The sequence below is a fragment of the Anguilla anguilla genome, chromosome 1, assembly GCF_013347855.1.
Source record: "Anguilla anguilla isolate fAngAng1 chromosome 1, fAngAng1.pri, whole genome shotgun sequence".
In the NCBI taxonomy this organism is placed as follows: Eukaryota; Metazoa; Chordata; class Actinopteri; order Anguilliformes; family Anguillidae; genus Anguilla; species Anguilla anguilla.
Window position 1 is genome coordinate 1,061,361 of NC_049201.1, and position 16,136 is coordinate 1,077,496.

A 16,136-nucleotide genomic window follows, 5' to 3' on the forward strand; every position below is an offset into this window, starting at 1 on the left:
TTTTGGTGGTTTGATCAAATGCAGGGGAGGTAATTAGGTAGCCAGATGTAGCAGGCCAGTGCACCCCGCCATTTCCACAAAGTTCTGCGGGATCTGTAATGACCACACTAGCTCAGGACCTGGGTTTAACCTGAATCAAAGTCACCTCCGGCAGCACAGTGTCCCCATCGCAAGGGGAGAGGAGAGGCCAGCACACGGCTCTTCCTGTAGCAGCAGCGGGGTTTATTTGAGGAGGGTTTAGGCATCACGCACATTATAGACGAAGCATTGTTATCTCCTCTCTCATTGGCCAGTCATCAGGGAGGACACGCTTATTCTACAGCTCTGCACACAGACCCTTTTCCTTGGAAAGTGAAGATCTCTCGTACTAGTTAAACCATGTAGACAGCCAGGCAGCCAGTGTTCTCTGAGTCACTCCTTTCAAAGATAAATTTTAATAAGGGAACAGCTGCTCCCCCTAAAATGTCAAAATGCAATAATTATACTGTAGATATCACATGAGCATGCTTGCCAACTCTTCCAAAGTCTTCACCTTCTCCTTCACAAGGTATGCAAGTACAAACTGTTTCAATTATCATTAAAGGCAAAGGTTAAGAACAGATGTTGACTGAATCAAATACATGGGTTTAACAAATGACCAAAACTATTACCAAACAGTGTTACTCGGGAAAGAGAACATTCAGCATTAAGGAAAATCAGAGTTGAGCACAGTCAAGAATTAAATATGTTTTGGAATAACTGACAAATATTTTCAAAATCAAGAACACAAAATGGCCTCAGCTTTCAGTCTGTACACACACGACATCATGCATGCTGTACAAAATAAATATAGTCATATTATGCATAACATGGTCATTTTTACTCTGTCACTGAGTTAAAGGCTTCTCTCAGAACAAGGTTACCTACATAATTCAGTGCATTCAGAACTGACCTCTATTTAAGGCCTGAGAAAATTCTCTTTAAATGCTTGTATGTTCACAATTTCACCACTAGATGGGACCACTCTTTAAATTTGAAAGGCTGGCACCGCCATATTATGCGTGGTTCGTTAGGAGGCACGTGCTCTGTTTAGTCCCAAAGCCTTGTTACAGCAGCAGTGTAATGATGGTGCTTTATTTGCCATTCTCGTTTGTGTTTATATTTTAAATTAGTGAGTGATTATTTAATTTTGAGATGACATGCTGGACAGCTGTTCTGCATATTTGTGTGTTCATTTTGTAAATCCTATTTTGAGATTAGATGCAGACAGCTCTTTCATACGTTCAGTCCAGCAGGCAGGGATGTCCGGCTCGGAGCTGGAAGGGAAGTTTTCTGCCCTGGTCCGACTCCAGGTGATTAAACAGAAGTTTTCTGCCCTGGTCAGACTCCAGGCGATTAAACAGAAGGAGAGCTACGCTGCTCTGACCCCGGGCTCCCATCTCTGAAGAGCTGAAATGTGCGGAGAGGAGATTTGCTGGTGGACGGGGTGGTGTTTTTTTTTGCAGCACGGCCGAGAGAAGCATCTGTTGTTTTAGATTAGAGCTCAAGTCTAGTCACCCCAAAACCTGCACACCCTGATGTCTGCCAACCTGCCGTCACCATGACAGTCAAGGAAACAAGACCGACCAGCCCTCGTGTACGGGGTGGGGGCGCGGGGGTGGCGGGGGGGCACGTAAAAGACCAGCCTGCTCTCCATTTGAAGGCCTGGGCAGGTGACATGCCAAATTTTACATAATAAAGATACATTTTCATAAGTGAGTGTCACATTTTCATTTTAACTACATGCTGCCATCTTTTTCAAGGGTGTCTCTCAGCACAGACCTTCCAGTGTGAGAAAGTAAAATTAATCTGGGTCATTTAAACAGGTATTGATTGGTCTTTTTTTGTGTAGTAACCTCTATAAGGTCATATCAGTCACTCGAGTCCTGGAGAGTCAATTACTTGTCCATCTTCCTGGTATTCTATTATGGGAGCCTAAAATGTTACCATGTTAGCCTCTGGCACCCCTAGTGGCCAGATTCTGTTAGTGCAGGAGCCACGCAATCTTGGGGTCATTGAGTTTGGACCAGAGGTGTGTGGGACTGTGGAGCTAAACCATCTGTCATTTCACAAAGCAAGCTTGTCTACTCCAGCAGTTATACACTCAGCACATGAGATAAGGTTGTACGGAGGATATGCGATGTGGAGAAAAAACACTGCTTTACTTTTTGTAAATAAGAAGAAAATCTGTGGATTAGATGATGTCAGGCACAGGAATAAATGTGTTGCTGCCTACGGCTGCTGTGGGGAGGTGTAGTGTTGTGGAGGTCAGGGTATGGTGGATTCAGGGTGTTGTGCAGTCGGTGTTGTGGAGGTCAGGGTATGGTGGATTCAGGGTGTTGTGCAGTCAGGGTGTTGTGGAGGTTAGGGTGTTGTGGATTCTGGGTGTTGGGGGTGAGGGTGTTGTGGAGGTTAGATTGTTGTGGATTCTGGGTGTTGTGCAGTCTGGGTGTTGTGGAGGTTAGGGTGTTGTGGATTCTGGGTGTTGTGCAGTCTGGGTGTTGTGGAGGTCAGGGTGTTGTGGAGGTTAGATTGTTGTGGATTCTGGGTGTTGTGCAGTCTGGGTGTTGTGGAGGTCAGGGTGTTGTGGAGGTTAGATTGTTGTGGATTCTGGGTGTTGTGGAGGTTAGGTTGTTGTGGATTCAGGGTGTTGTGCAGTCTGGGTGTTGTGGAGGTCAGGGTGTTGTGGAGGTTAGATTGTTGTGGATTCTGGGTGTTGTGGAGGTTAGATTGTTGTGGATTCTGGGTGTTGTGCAGTCTGGGTGTTGTGGAGGTTAGGGTGTTGTGGATTCTGGGTGTTGTGGAGGTCAGGGTGTTGTGGATTCTGGGTGTTGTGCAGTCTGGGTGTTGTGGAGGTCAGGGTGTTGTGGAGGTTAGATTGTTGTGGATTCTGGGTGTTGTGCAGTCTGGGTGTTGTGGAGGTCAGGGTGTTGTGGAGGTTAGATTGTTGTGGATTCTGGGTGTTGTGGAGGTTAGGTTGTTGTGGATTCAGGGTGTTGTGCAGTCAGGGTGTTGTGGAGTCATAGTGTTGTGCAGTCAGGGTGTTGTGGAGGTTAGGTTGTTGTGGATTCAGGGTGTTGTGCAGTCAGGGTGTTGTGGAGGTAAGAGTGTTCTGCAGTCAGGATGCTGAGGGCGAGGTGGAGCTGGGCTGGCATGTGCCAGAACAGAGCCGAAGAGAGGAGCAGGTTTTTTAAGACATCACTGACTGTCTGGCTTTGTGTCTACCCGCCTTGTTTCCATGGAGACCAGCCTCTGATATAGTTCACAATTCCCTCCAAAGTGTGATGTTGGCCCCCCCCACCCCAAACAATCCTACCCCCCCCTCCATTCAGCCATGTCCGACACAATTCCTTGTGTTTACACCTGAATTTACCAGCTGAGCAAGTTAGACCCACTAAGCTAAGCTAAGCTACAGTAAGCAGCTGTCACGGTTGCTAAGTTACCCGTTACCAAGGTAACACACCCTGGTGAAATGCCTCAATTCCACCCCTTGTGGGGGGATCAGAATCTTTTCAGGGTACAAGCGTGCACGCCCTTCCCTGCGGGCGAACACTGGTGTTGTCACAGTTAAAACAACATAGCAGAGAAAAACACGAGGGAGGGAGGGATGAAGGGAGAGAGCGGGGGAGGGAGGGAGTGGGGGAAGGAGGGAGGGAGGCAGGGGAGGGACGGACCTGGATGGATTCGTGGACTGAAGCGATGATAGAAGCTAAAAATAAACAGTATCTTTAACGATCACAGCAAGGAATCTCCGTTCTGCGTGCTAACCATGTATGGGCTAACCCTGTGAGCGCTAACGCTGCCTGCGCTAATCGCGTATGGGCTAACCCTGTGTGTGCTAACCGCCTATGGGCTAACTCCGTGAGCGCTAACCCTGTGTGCACTAACCGCGTATGTGCTAACCCTTTGTGTGCTAACCGCGTATGGGCTAACCCTGTGAGCGCTAACCCTGCATGCGCTAACCGCGTATGGGCTAACCCTGTGAGCGCTAACCCTGCGTGCTAACCGTGTATAGGCTAACCCTGTGAGCGCTAACCCTGCGTGCGCTAACCGCGTATGGGCTAACCCTGTGACCACTAACCCTGCGTGCTAACCGTGTATGGGCTAACCCTGCCTGTGCTAACCGTGTATGGGCTAACCCTGTGAGCGCTAACTCTGCCTGCGCTAACCGTGTATGGGCTAACCCTGTGAGCGCTAACTCTGTGTGTGCTAACCGCGTATGGTTTTGCGGTTAAATAAAATTAACTCATTGTGTAAGTGCATGTGTGTGTGTGACTACATACGTGTGTGTGACTATTTGTGCATGAGTGTGTCCGTGTGTGTGGTTGGGGGGTGGGGGTGCTAGTTGGGGCTGGTGCCAGTATTGATCAGGATAGAACTGGAGCCCATGAACAGACTGCTTGGAAAAGGGGTGGACAGGGGGATGGAGAAAGAGAAAGAAAGCGAGAGAGGGGGGGAGGGAGATGGAGAGAGAGAGAGAAAGAGAGACGGGGGGAGGGAGATGGAGAGAGAGAGAGAGAGGGAGAGAGAGGGAGAGATAGAGGGGGGGGTAGAGAGAGAGGGAGAGAGATGAGGGAGGGAGAGAGAGAGAGAGAGAGAAAGATGAGAGAGAGAGGAGGGCAGAGGGAGGGACAGAGAGAGAGGGAGAAAGATGAGAGAGAGAGAGAGAAGGAGAGAGAGGGGGAGCAGTAGAGCATGCGGAGAGATTTTAAAAGCCTTACATAAATGGCATCTTTTATTTAAGAGGCTGTAGCTGCTCCCCCTCTGTGTGACACAGATTTCCACCGAGCAGCAATGCTAGTGCCACCTGGGGGGCGGGGTTACGGACCCTCGCCTGTGCTTGCTAGCTGCCCCCTCCTGCCCCCTCCTGCCCTCAAGCCTGCCCCTTCCTGCCCCCTCCTGCTCTCAAGCCTGCCTTCACCTATGTGAAGCTCACCCTCACCTGGCCAAAGGGGGGTGGGGGGTGAAACCTGAAAGCATTGGGTATGTGGTTCTGTCTCTGGAACCATTGGGTGTGTGGTTCTGTAAGTTCATTTGTTTGAAGCTGCAAGTTTCCAGTTTACCATCCGGAAGGTTCCTGCAGTTAAGAAGCAGAGAGGATGGAAGGAACACAGGAGCTAAATATCTGGTGTGTCTATAGAATCTGTGGCTCAGCCCAACACTGATGGCATTAGAATCCTGACTGTACATTCAAATCATAGTTGTCATGGTATCCTAACTGACATATTAGACACAGGGAAATGTAGCATTGGAATGAAGGCATTGATCTCATATTGCACATCTGTGCTATTTCAGTACAACTAATTTCATCTCATCCACTGACTCAATACACGGAGCAGACAGCATTAAACCAAAGGTATTAATGTCATTTTCTTTTTATAACTCAGCACACAAACAATCATAGTTTATCTGTGTCAAGTTTATAAAAAGAAAATTGTATTTAACACCATTGATTTTATGCCTCTGATTCCTCACATGAATAAAAATGAACGGAACTCGGTATTTGTCTGATATTTTTAATGCAGTTCTTGTGTCACTGCATCAGGATTTTTTTTATTATTAATTGATTTTTGGATTGCGGTTCCTCTGAACATGACTGCATGACTCTTAGAAGCTTAGTGGTGCATTACCAGGGTGTGCTTAAAGCTCACTGACCAGAGTGTGCTGAAAGCTCACTGACCGGGGTGTGCTTAAAGCTCACTGACCGGGGTGTGCTTAAAGCTCACGGACCAGAGTGTGCTTAAAGCTCACTGACCAGGGTGTGTTTAAAGCTCACTGACCAGAGTGTTCTTAAAGCTCACTGACCGGGGTGTGCTGAAAGCTCACTGACCAGAGTGTGCTTAAAGCTCACTGACCAGAGTGTTCTTAAAGCTCACTGACCAGAGTGTTCTTAAAGCTCACTGAGTGTTCTTAAAGCTCAGGGTGTGCTGAAAGCTCACTGACCGGGCTGTGTTTATGGGAGAATTGCATGCAGGGAAGGTGAATATGAAAACAGTGGGGTGGTGGGGGAGTTGCCCCCCCCCGCCCCCCTGCTCGCCCCCCCCCCCCTGGCTAACTCCCCCCTCGCCAGCGTTTCCTGTACCCTCCCCTCTCCCTGCACCCTGCTTCTACCTACATTGGCGGTTCAGTCACTGAACACCTGCGCCAGCAGTGCTGGCCACTTCCTGTGGAAAACAACCACTTCCCTGAAACAATGGAGTCAGAGGGGTGGGGAGGGAGTTGAAGGGCTTTCTCACAGGCAGGAGGTCACCCCACAGTGCCCCACAGGGCTGTGGCTCTGGGTGTAAGACTAACCGGAGGTGCGTGAACGTGCTCCACAACACGAATTTACAGGCGCTGTTCTGGGAACCTCAAAAGCTGATCGTCCTGAATTCACTGTTGTCATGACAGCAACAACTGGAATAGAAAGCAAGCGATGACAGATGCACACACACACACACACACACAGACACAGACACACACACACACACACACACACACACCTTCCTACAGTACGAGTGCTTTACTGGTACCTGGGCGCAGGTGCAGGTGGGCCCTGCAGGTAAGGTCTGACAGCACGCTGAGAGCAGCGTCTGAACTGCGTGCCTCGGGAACGTTAGAGGCTCGTGTGACACTAACGTCAGGAGCAGGGCTGAGGAACGATGAGCAGAGGAGCCCGGCTGAGGAGGGTTAACCTGGAAAGAGAGCCAGAGCTGCCCGGGTAATTCACTGCCCCCCCGCCCCCCCTGACTCCCCCCGGCTGTAATAATTGGTTGCTTTGTTGTGCTGCTTGCAGGCTGCTTTGCCCCAGAGGGGGGGGTGATGGGGGGGGTGGCTGATATGTCTGTCTCATTGTACTGCTGCCACGATCGCAAACCTCGCACCAAACAAAAAAATAAAAAACAGACATTCCTTTTTTATACACAATTCTCCACTCAAGAGCCTAATTGTACTTCATTCCGCAAATAATGGGACAGGAGACAGGACGGGCGGTGTCTGGTGGGAAATGGGGGGGGGCAGAATTTATGAAATCAGGTCAGTTCCATTTGCGCATTTTCTTTCGAACACTTGAACGCAACTGAACACTGATTTTCCTCAAAGACCTGAACTGCATCTGTGCTGCGGTCTGTGCTGTGCCTGTGCCACAGACCACAGAGCCACAGAGTCACAGACCACAGAGCCACAGACTGCAGAGCCACAGACCACAGAGCCACAGAGTCACAGACTGCAGAGCCACAGACCACAGAGTCACAGACCACAGAGCCACAGACTGCAGAGCCACAGACTGCAGAGCCACAGACCAGAGTCACAGACTGCAGAGTCACAGACCACAGAACCACAGACCAGAGTCACAGACTGCAGAGCCACAGACCAGAGTCACAGACCACAGAGTCACAGGCTACACAGACAGGCACAGGCTAATGACTCAGTTATATTTGTGTTAAAATAAAATAAGAGCATACAGTAGGAATACCCTGACCCAGTGCTTTGTAAGGCCACAGTCCTCATTTACATACAGCGTGTGTGTGTGTGTGTGTGTGTTTGTTTGTCAACATGTGCGTAAGTGTGTGTGTGGGCCCCATTTGTGTGTACGGACCATGTTTGTATATGTACAAACATGTTTGTGTGCACTTTGTGTACGCATATGTATGTGTGTGTGTGTGTGTGCATGTGTCATGTGTACAAACATGAGTACCACGTGAGCATGTGTTGTGGCTCAGGGCGTGTGCATGTATGTGTGTGTATGTATGTGCGTGCATGTATGCCTGTGTATGTATGTGCGTGCATGTACGCGTGTGTATGTATGTGCGTGCATGTACGCGTGTGTATGTATGTGCGTGCATGTATGTGCGTGCATGTATGTGCGTGCATGTACGCGTGTATGTATGTGTGTGCATGTATGTGTTTGTGTGTGTGTGCGTGCGTGTGTGTGTGTGCATGTATGTGTGTGTGTGTGTGTGCATGTATGTGTGTGTGTGTGTGTGTGTGCATGTATGTGTTTGTGTGTGCGTGCGTGTGTGTGTGTGCATGTATGTGTTTGTGTGTGTGTGTGTGCATGTATGTGTGTGTGTGTGTGTGTGTGTGTGTGTGCATGTATGTGTGTGTGTGTGTGTGTGTGTGCATGTATGTGCATGTATGTGTGTGTGTGTGTGTGTGCATGTATGTGTGTGTGTGTGTGTGTGTGTGCATGTATGTGTGTGTGTGTGTGTGTATGTATGTGCGTGCATGTATGTGTGTGCATGTATGTGTTTGTGTGTGTGTGTGTGCATGTATGTATGTGTGTGTGTGTGTGTGTGCATGTATGTATGTGTGTGTGTGTGTGTGTGCATGTATGTGTGTGTGTGTGTGTGTGCATGTATGTGCCAACGTCACACGCAGCCCAGACCAAAGAGCCTCGCCGTTATGTAACAGTGTGATGTCACAGCTGAGCAGAAAGGCTGGCGGTGGATCTGTGCTGGCGGGGTGAGGGGGGGGGGGGGCGTTCGTGGCTCGTCTGCGCCTCACGTGCTGCCCGGTCACACCGCGAGCATCGGTACGCCAGACGCATCGCTCACTCTGTGGTAAAGCACTTTTGGTAAGGCTGCATCTCCTCAGGTGAGGAGGGGCGGCTCCACATTTTTCCTTTCCAATTTTAGCATCCAAGCCAAGCGGCCAAAACCAGACTTCGTTTTTGAAGCTCATTTCCTGGTGTTGTAGTTCCTGGTTGCTCACTAGCGCCACTACGGATGGCTCCAGTATAGGTGTTTTCATATCCGGTTTCCATGTAAGTCTACGGTACAAATGCGATCAAAATACAAAGTCAATAATTTTTTCTCAAAAGAACAAATAGTCATAATAGGTGTATTTTATTGCTCTTATGACTGTCCATGGGTCGATTTCATGATTTATTGCGTCATTTGGGCACAGTGCCAATATTTGTTCTGGACCAATGAGGTACAGCTTGCGTCACTTCCGGATTACTGACGAGGACTATGCTACAGTAGGGGCTACAGTCTATGGTCACTGGGGTGGGCGGTGGCGCTTCTTGGCCTTGCCATTGCGGCTCCGGCTACGGTCCGCCTGTGCTAAGTCTGAAAATGCAGGCATCCCATTTCGTGGCGATTTCATTATGGCGTGTGCTATTTACAGCTGCTCTAGACGACCATAAAATAATCCTCCTCTTAAGTTTTTCGGTATCCGAGTCATTTTTACTATTTCCTTTAGCCTACTTAACCAAATAATTACTTGGCAGAAAGCGTAATCAGCTTGCTATATTTGGTAGTCCAGTAGTAGCCTGTGCTAAAACAGTTCGCAACTTCGGCTACCAAGCCATTTGACTAGCTAGCTAACCTTAACCGGCAAACATTCAATCTGTCAAACGTGTTTGGCGGCTTGTCAGTCGTGTACATTCCGTAAATGTCTACCTGGGCCATGCTTCACGCATGTGACAAAGCTACTATAATCCCGATTTTGGGATAAACACTTTTTCATTTTCACGAAGCGAATTAAGAGTTTCAAGGTTCATTTGCTGAATATACAACACACGATGAAATCACACACACAGAATTTAACGAAATTAACCATCTTGGCATTTAGAAAGGAACATGTTTTAGCATTTAAGAGACCGACAAGCTAGGCATTTAAGACAGTGGTTCTCAGAATCGGTTCTGGGGGGTCCTTGCGTATATTGGCTTTTCTCCATTGGTTTTGATGATTTACAAGAAAAAAATAATAGCCTAATAATAATTAGAAATTCAACGTAGGCTACATTGTTTTTGTCTTCATGCACCAGGTGGAAAACTTGCCGTACAAAGTGCGTTGTCATATTTACACGCCTGCAGATCAGTTATTAAAATACTTGGTAGATTTGTTAATCACCGCTGAGTGTTAATTTTTGTTCGGTAGAAAGTGATTTGCGAACGATCGGTCAGCTAGCGTCACCCAGCAAGTGAACACCACAAACGGCGATGGAGTAGCTCATTATCTGACTGGCGAAAACCTACGACGATAACTTGCTCGGTTAACAGCAGATCTACCAGACAGTTATACGAAAATTTGCCTAGTCAAATCACCAGTAGCCTACACATCTCCGATTGATTGACCATCAGTGTAGTCAATGTTCTTCCCCTGTGGTTCATATTGCTAACGCGTGAGCTAACCACGGACAGCCTACCTAGCTCACTGGCAAGCTGATATGCTAGCTAAGCATATTCGTTTTGCTGAGAAACATAAATTGAAGATAACTGAACATAGCCTAATTGTATTTTTAATGTCATACATAACGTGATTACATGACACAGTACAGTCACGGATGGAAATTAAACCCCGTAAACATCTGATAATATATTTTAAAACATAACGGCAGACAGTCAGCTAGCCTCGTTCAGGTTGAGGGGCTTTTCCGCACCGGACTGTCAATCAAATTGTAAAAATCACAAGACCGCTTAACTCTATGGTTTTGGCTCCAAATCGAGAAAATGGCCGCGCCCGCCATTGAGCTTCAAAACGTGTTTTAGAGACCCACGGAGAGTCAATGGGTGACGTCACAGTAGCTGTGTCCATATTTTTTACAGTCTCTGATCCAAGCTCAGGGCCCAGCTGCAGCCCCGATGTGATCTGCATTCTGAATGAGCACATTCAGTTAGAACAGGACTGCACTGCTGATATTTACTGTTAACCAGGGACACGCACAGTCAGAGCCCATGCACTGACACATACTGACACGCACAATCAGAGCCCATGCACTGACACATACTGACACGCACAATCAGAGCCCATGCACTGACACGTACTGACACGCACAATCAGAGCCCATGCACTGACACGTACTGACACGCACAATCAGAGCCCATGCACTGACACGTACTGACACGCACAATCAGAGCCCATGCACTGACACATACTGACACGCACAATCAGAGCCCATGCACTGACACATACTGACACGCACAATCAGAGCCCATGCACTGACACATACTGACACGCACAATCAGAGCCCATGCACTGACACATACTGACACGCACAATCAGAGCCCATGCACTGACACATACTGACACGCACAATCAGAGCCCATGCACTGACACATACTGACACGCACAATCAGAGCCCATGCACTGACACATACTGACACGCACAGTCAGAGCCCATGCACTGACACATACTGACACGCACAATCAGAGCCCGTGCACTGACATGTACTGACACGCACAATCAGAGCCCATGCACTGACACATACTGACACGCACAATCAGAGCCCATGCACTGACATGTACTGACATGTGCTGGGTGTGTCCTGGGCCTGTCCTGGGCCAGCCCTGGGTGTGTCCTTGATCTGTCCTGGGTGTGTCCTGGGCCTGTCCTGGGCCTGTCCTGGGTGTGTCCTTGATCTGTCCTGGGCCTGTCCTGGGTGTGTCCTGGGCCTGTCCTGGGTGTGTCCTGGGCCTGTCCTGGGCCTGTCCTGGGTGTGTCCGGCTCCAGGTACAGATGCAGTGTGTGCAGTGCTTTAGTATCCTGGCTCGCTGGCGGCAGGGTTCTGGCAGCGCAGGCCCAGTTGTTTGGCATGGCGGTAATCCCGGAGGGAGCTCACAGGTACACCGGGGTCCCTGAAGCACCGAAACGAACCCCGATGCAGGGGACCGCCATGGCAACATGCTGAGTTCTTCCCAGCGGGAATCACCGACGACCCAGCAAGGGCTGGGAGCGAGCGCGGCATTCAGAGCACCCGCACCAGCTGCCTGTTTATAACTATACTGACCCAAAACTGACCAGAAACTGACCCGAAACTGACCAGAAACCAACTCAAAACTGACCCAAAACCAACTCAAAACCAACTCAAAACTGACCCAAAACTGACCCAAAACCGACCAAAACCTGACCCCAAACTGACCCAAAACCGCACAAGCTGCCACCTGTTTATAACTATACTGACCCAAAACTGACCCAAAACCACATGTCCTCTGTCTTCTTTCATCTACAGAGGAAAAGAGACTCATTTTCATTTTCAGTTAAATTCTTCAGCAGAAAGCCACCCACTGTAAGAGCTGCTACAGGATACTGACACTGTACAGTGGCGCTAAGCAACAGATCACATGACCTCAGCCCTGTGCAGTGATGCTGTGGGATGAACATACTTACACAAGGAAACATGTGCACGCAAGTTCCCCACACACACACACACACACAGGCAAACAGCAGTAACATACACACATACAAAAGCACACAAACACTCACACACACAGTTGCTTACCCACCCACAGCCTCCCACACAAACACACACAGAGTTGCAATTACAGCCCCCCCCCCCAAGCCCTGATTGCAGACGGAGTCATGGCCTCTCCTCCAAATCACAGCGCCAGCACCGTGCCCCAGCTGCGGCCCAAACTGAACGCATCACTTCTGCAGCTCGCTCCTCTGTGAGCAGAGTCTCAGCACAGTGCTTATTTAACTCTCAGAGTTCCCATCAAGTCACAGCGCCTGACATTTAGCACGCAAAACCAAAGCGGGCTGTCCTGTTAGCGTACGTGCGCCTGAGATTTTGCACACCAGTCCAAACAAACACAGCCAGACGGTCCACTCTTTCTCTCTTCACTAATAACCCAACACTGGTGCTCCCCTCTCACTCTCAGATTACAGCACATGGCCTCAATGACCAAAAACATTTACAGCCATACAATGCCCCCCCCCCCCCGCCCCGGTTCTGTGCTCATCTCCCTAGCCTGGTTACCTCCCCAAAAAAGCTGCCCTTCCCTTGGAATACATGACACATCTGCTCCCAGTGGCTGTGGCAGGGTGTGCCGCTCAGAACATGGGGGCGGGGACACCCCCCCTCCCTCGCCCCGCCCCGCCCCTCTTTGTCTCCTGGCTGGCCAGAGGCGTAGCCTGTGTGGGAGATTTGGGTGGAGAGGAGCCGAAGGGGGGGGGGGGGGGATTCAGCTGGTACCATCTGCTCTCCTCCCCAGGGTGTTGGACAGAATGCGCTTTCCCAAACGAGATGCGTTTGGGTGGGGTGGCAGGAGGACCCACAGGAGGAGGGATCTGTCCTCTCTGCCAAAATAATCTGTGCTCCAGAAAAGCCAAATCTGAGTCCTGCTCACCTGCCTTTTATCTTCATTCCTCACAAACCTGGAGGCTATGCAGACACACAAACATACACACACACACTCTCTCTCACATGCACACACACACACACACTCTCTCTCTCACACACACACACACACACTCTCTCTCTCTCTCTCTCACACACACACACACAGCCAATGGGGAAACCAACCAGAAACAAACATAAAGAACTAGAGCACACCGCTTTCTAAAAGGTCAGCATATTCTGCGCTGTTGATGTGAGGCTAAAGTCATAAAGTCTTACACTGTAAGACACTGTGAGCACCTCAGCGTGGTGGTCCAGTGGAAGCCCTGTGAAATATCCCCACGCATGTGTCTGTGTCTCTATTACAATCAGTCAGCTCTAAGGAAGCCTTGGACCAATCAGCCTGTAACCAGACCCTGCAGAGGGCATGAAACACAACAGCAGCCGCAACACAATTTGGAGCAAAAACATTCTAAATGCCAAGTTGCTTCAATGCAGGAACTTTAAAAAAAATTATATCTACGTAGTCATTTGTGTAAAGTTCTCATCTTGCTGCAAACAAAAGCACTTTGTAGATCGATAGTAATGCTAAAAATACCACAAACGCTTGTCAAAGCGTCACAGTAACTTTTTTCTATATTTTTCCCCTTTCTCTCTGTCTCTCGCCACCCCGTCTTCTGTACAACGGTTTCTTTTCTGTCTGTTTTAAAACAAAAATCTTGTCTCGTGACTTTTGTCATCGTAGCTAAATTTAGACCAGCTGGATCTCAGGTGTTTGGAGAGCCAGAAGCGACAGAAATCACTCCTGCTCAGTTCTGAAGACCAGTTCTGAGTAGAGAACGTGTGCAGATGTCTACACACACACACACACACGCAAACACACACACACACACACGCATGCACGCAAACACACACACGCACACATACACACACATGCAAGCACGCACACACACGCAAACACACACACGCACACATACACACATGTGCAAGCAAGCACACACGCAAGCACGCACACACACACGTACACACACGTACACACACACACACAGCTACATCTCGGTTGCTGTGACACTGCTTCCTGGGGCTGTTGTTTGTTGTGAAAGTGTACGGCAGAACTCAGAGTGAGTTCCAGTCACAAATCCTCTATATTCCCACAGCGTTCCAGTCACAGTCACAAAATGCCCCCCTGCTTACTGCTGGTGGGAATGCACACACACGCTGTTCTGCTGGAAGCCAGTAATGATTTAATTCAGTTATTTTGGCTCGAACCTGATCAGGTTTGACCATGACCTGTGACCCCTGGTGGGGGGGTGGGGGGAAGGTTGACGAGCAGGACAATGACCTGAAGGAGGGATGAGAGATATGGAGGACCAGAAAAAGGGTGGAGGGTGGCTGACCTTTTGACCCCCAACCCAAGGCCAGCAGATGGGAGGGGGCGATAGAGAGAGGGGGTGGGGGGGGGGAATAATGGGATGGAGAGGGAGAGAAATAGCATGATGGAGGGGGGAGGGAGGTAAGCAGGTGGGTTCAGTCCAACAAAAGAACAACAGGTAGATCAGCTACAGACAGATGTCTGTCTGTCTTACAGCGAGACCGAGCACATGCCTGTTCCTGTGGAAACGGGACGATGAGGGGGAGCAGCGGGCTTGGGGACCAGTGAGGGCCCCCACCACACACCACACTCCATATGGACCTGCCACATTTCACATGCGTTTTCTAAGCATATATTTATATACATGCCTCATCACCCTTTCCTTTACATCGACCGGACTATTTCACTAAGGGAACAGTGCTGTTATCTTTTAGAGGTGTGTGTGCGTGTGTGTGCGCTATCGGTTTATTTTGGCTATAATAATGGGGTGGGGCGGTAAGGCAATACCGTTTTACCGGCAGCGTGTTGCTGGGACATCAACCGCGAGCTCTAAACTCGGGCGGCGGTCCTCACGGGATCATTAATGCGCACGCGTAGGCTGGATGCCCCGCGGACGACGAAGCTCCAGTTTTGATGGACGAAGCAGCTCCGTCTCACGGCGCTAACTCATGCGGAAAGGGGGGGGGGGCACCGGGGGGACCAGATGAGACTGCTCCGGTCCGCTGAGACGCTCACTGCAGAAATGACATAATTCATTTAAGGAACAATTGGCTTCCAGATCAACAGATTCCCTCCCCACCCCATGTATGGAGAACACGTTTAACGAGAATACGCTTGAACATGTTCAACGTGCAGGCAGCTGTGTTAATGAGTATGTCGACCATGCTTTCAGTTCCTCGCGCAGCGCATATAGTGAGTAGGTCTAAGCTATATGGCACTGTCGACGAAATAAGGCTAATTTACAGCACCCTATATTTTACATTTAACGATTGGTGACAGTTAAACACGGGCATTAATAATTATCCTCCGGTGAGTCAGCCCATCTGATGTTTAGTAATAGGCCCGTCAGATAATCAATGTAACATTTTCCGAACGCGGAACAGCTGCACTGATTACAGTATTGGATTTGTAGGCTACGGATTCGGTATTTTCAGGTTGTCTAGATTTTCACTGGAAGTTGGACATTTTAGAAATACTGCTGAAACTGTATTGTGATGCGGTCATCAGTTCTGCACGCGATATCTAATCTAAGATACTGGGTTTAATTCCGACCGCTCTGTCCCCCATGGATCTCCTGCTACGGCACAAATCTGGAGATTAATCTGGCGGCCACGCAGAGACCAACATGTCATCATTGGGTTCACGTGCATAACGAAACGGAGACGTAATTAACCTCACAGGGGACACAGCTAGCAGAAACATATGGCCATATACGTAGGCTATGATGTAATAATTTTAGCACAACCAGATACTTGTTTCGTAGCCTTATTATACAACAAATGCTCCTGCAGGCACAAACACGTAAACGTGACTCCAGTCTGTCTCTCACCCAAGCTAGGCACACAGAGGAAGAGAGCCTCAGCTAGAGACGTGCACTTGAGAGTCTTACGTAATCGTGCGCACGTCGAACGACTCTCTGTGTCGCGTGGGGGACATTGTCTCGTGCTTTGTATTCTCCATTTAATATTTGTCTGTAAATCAAA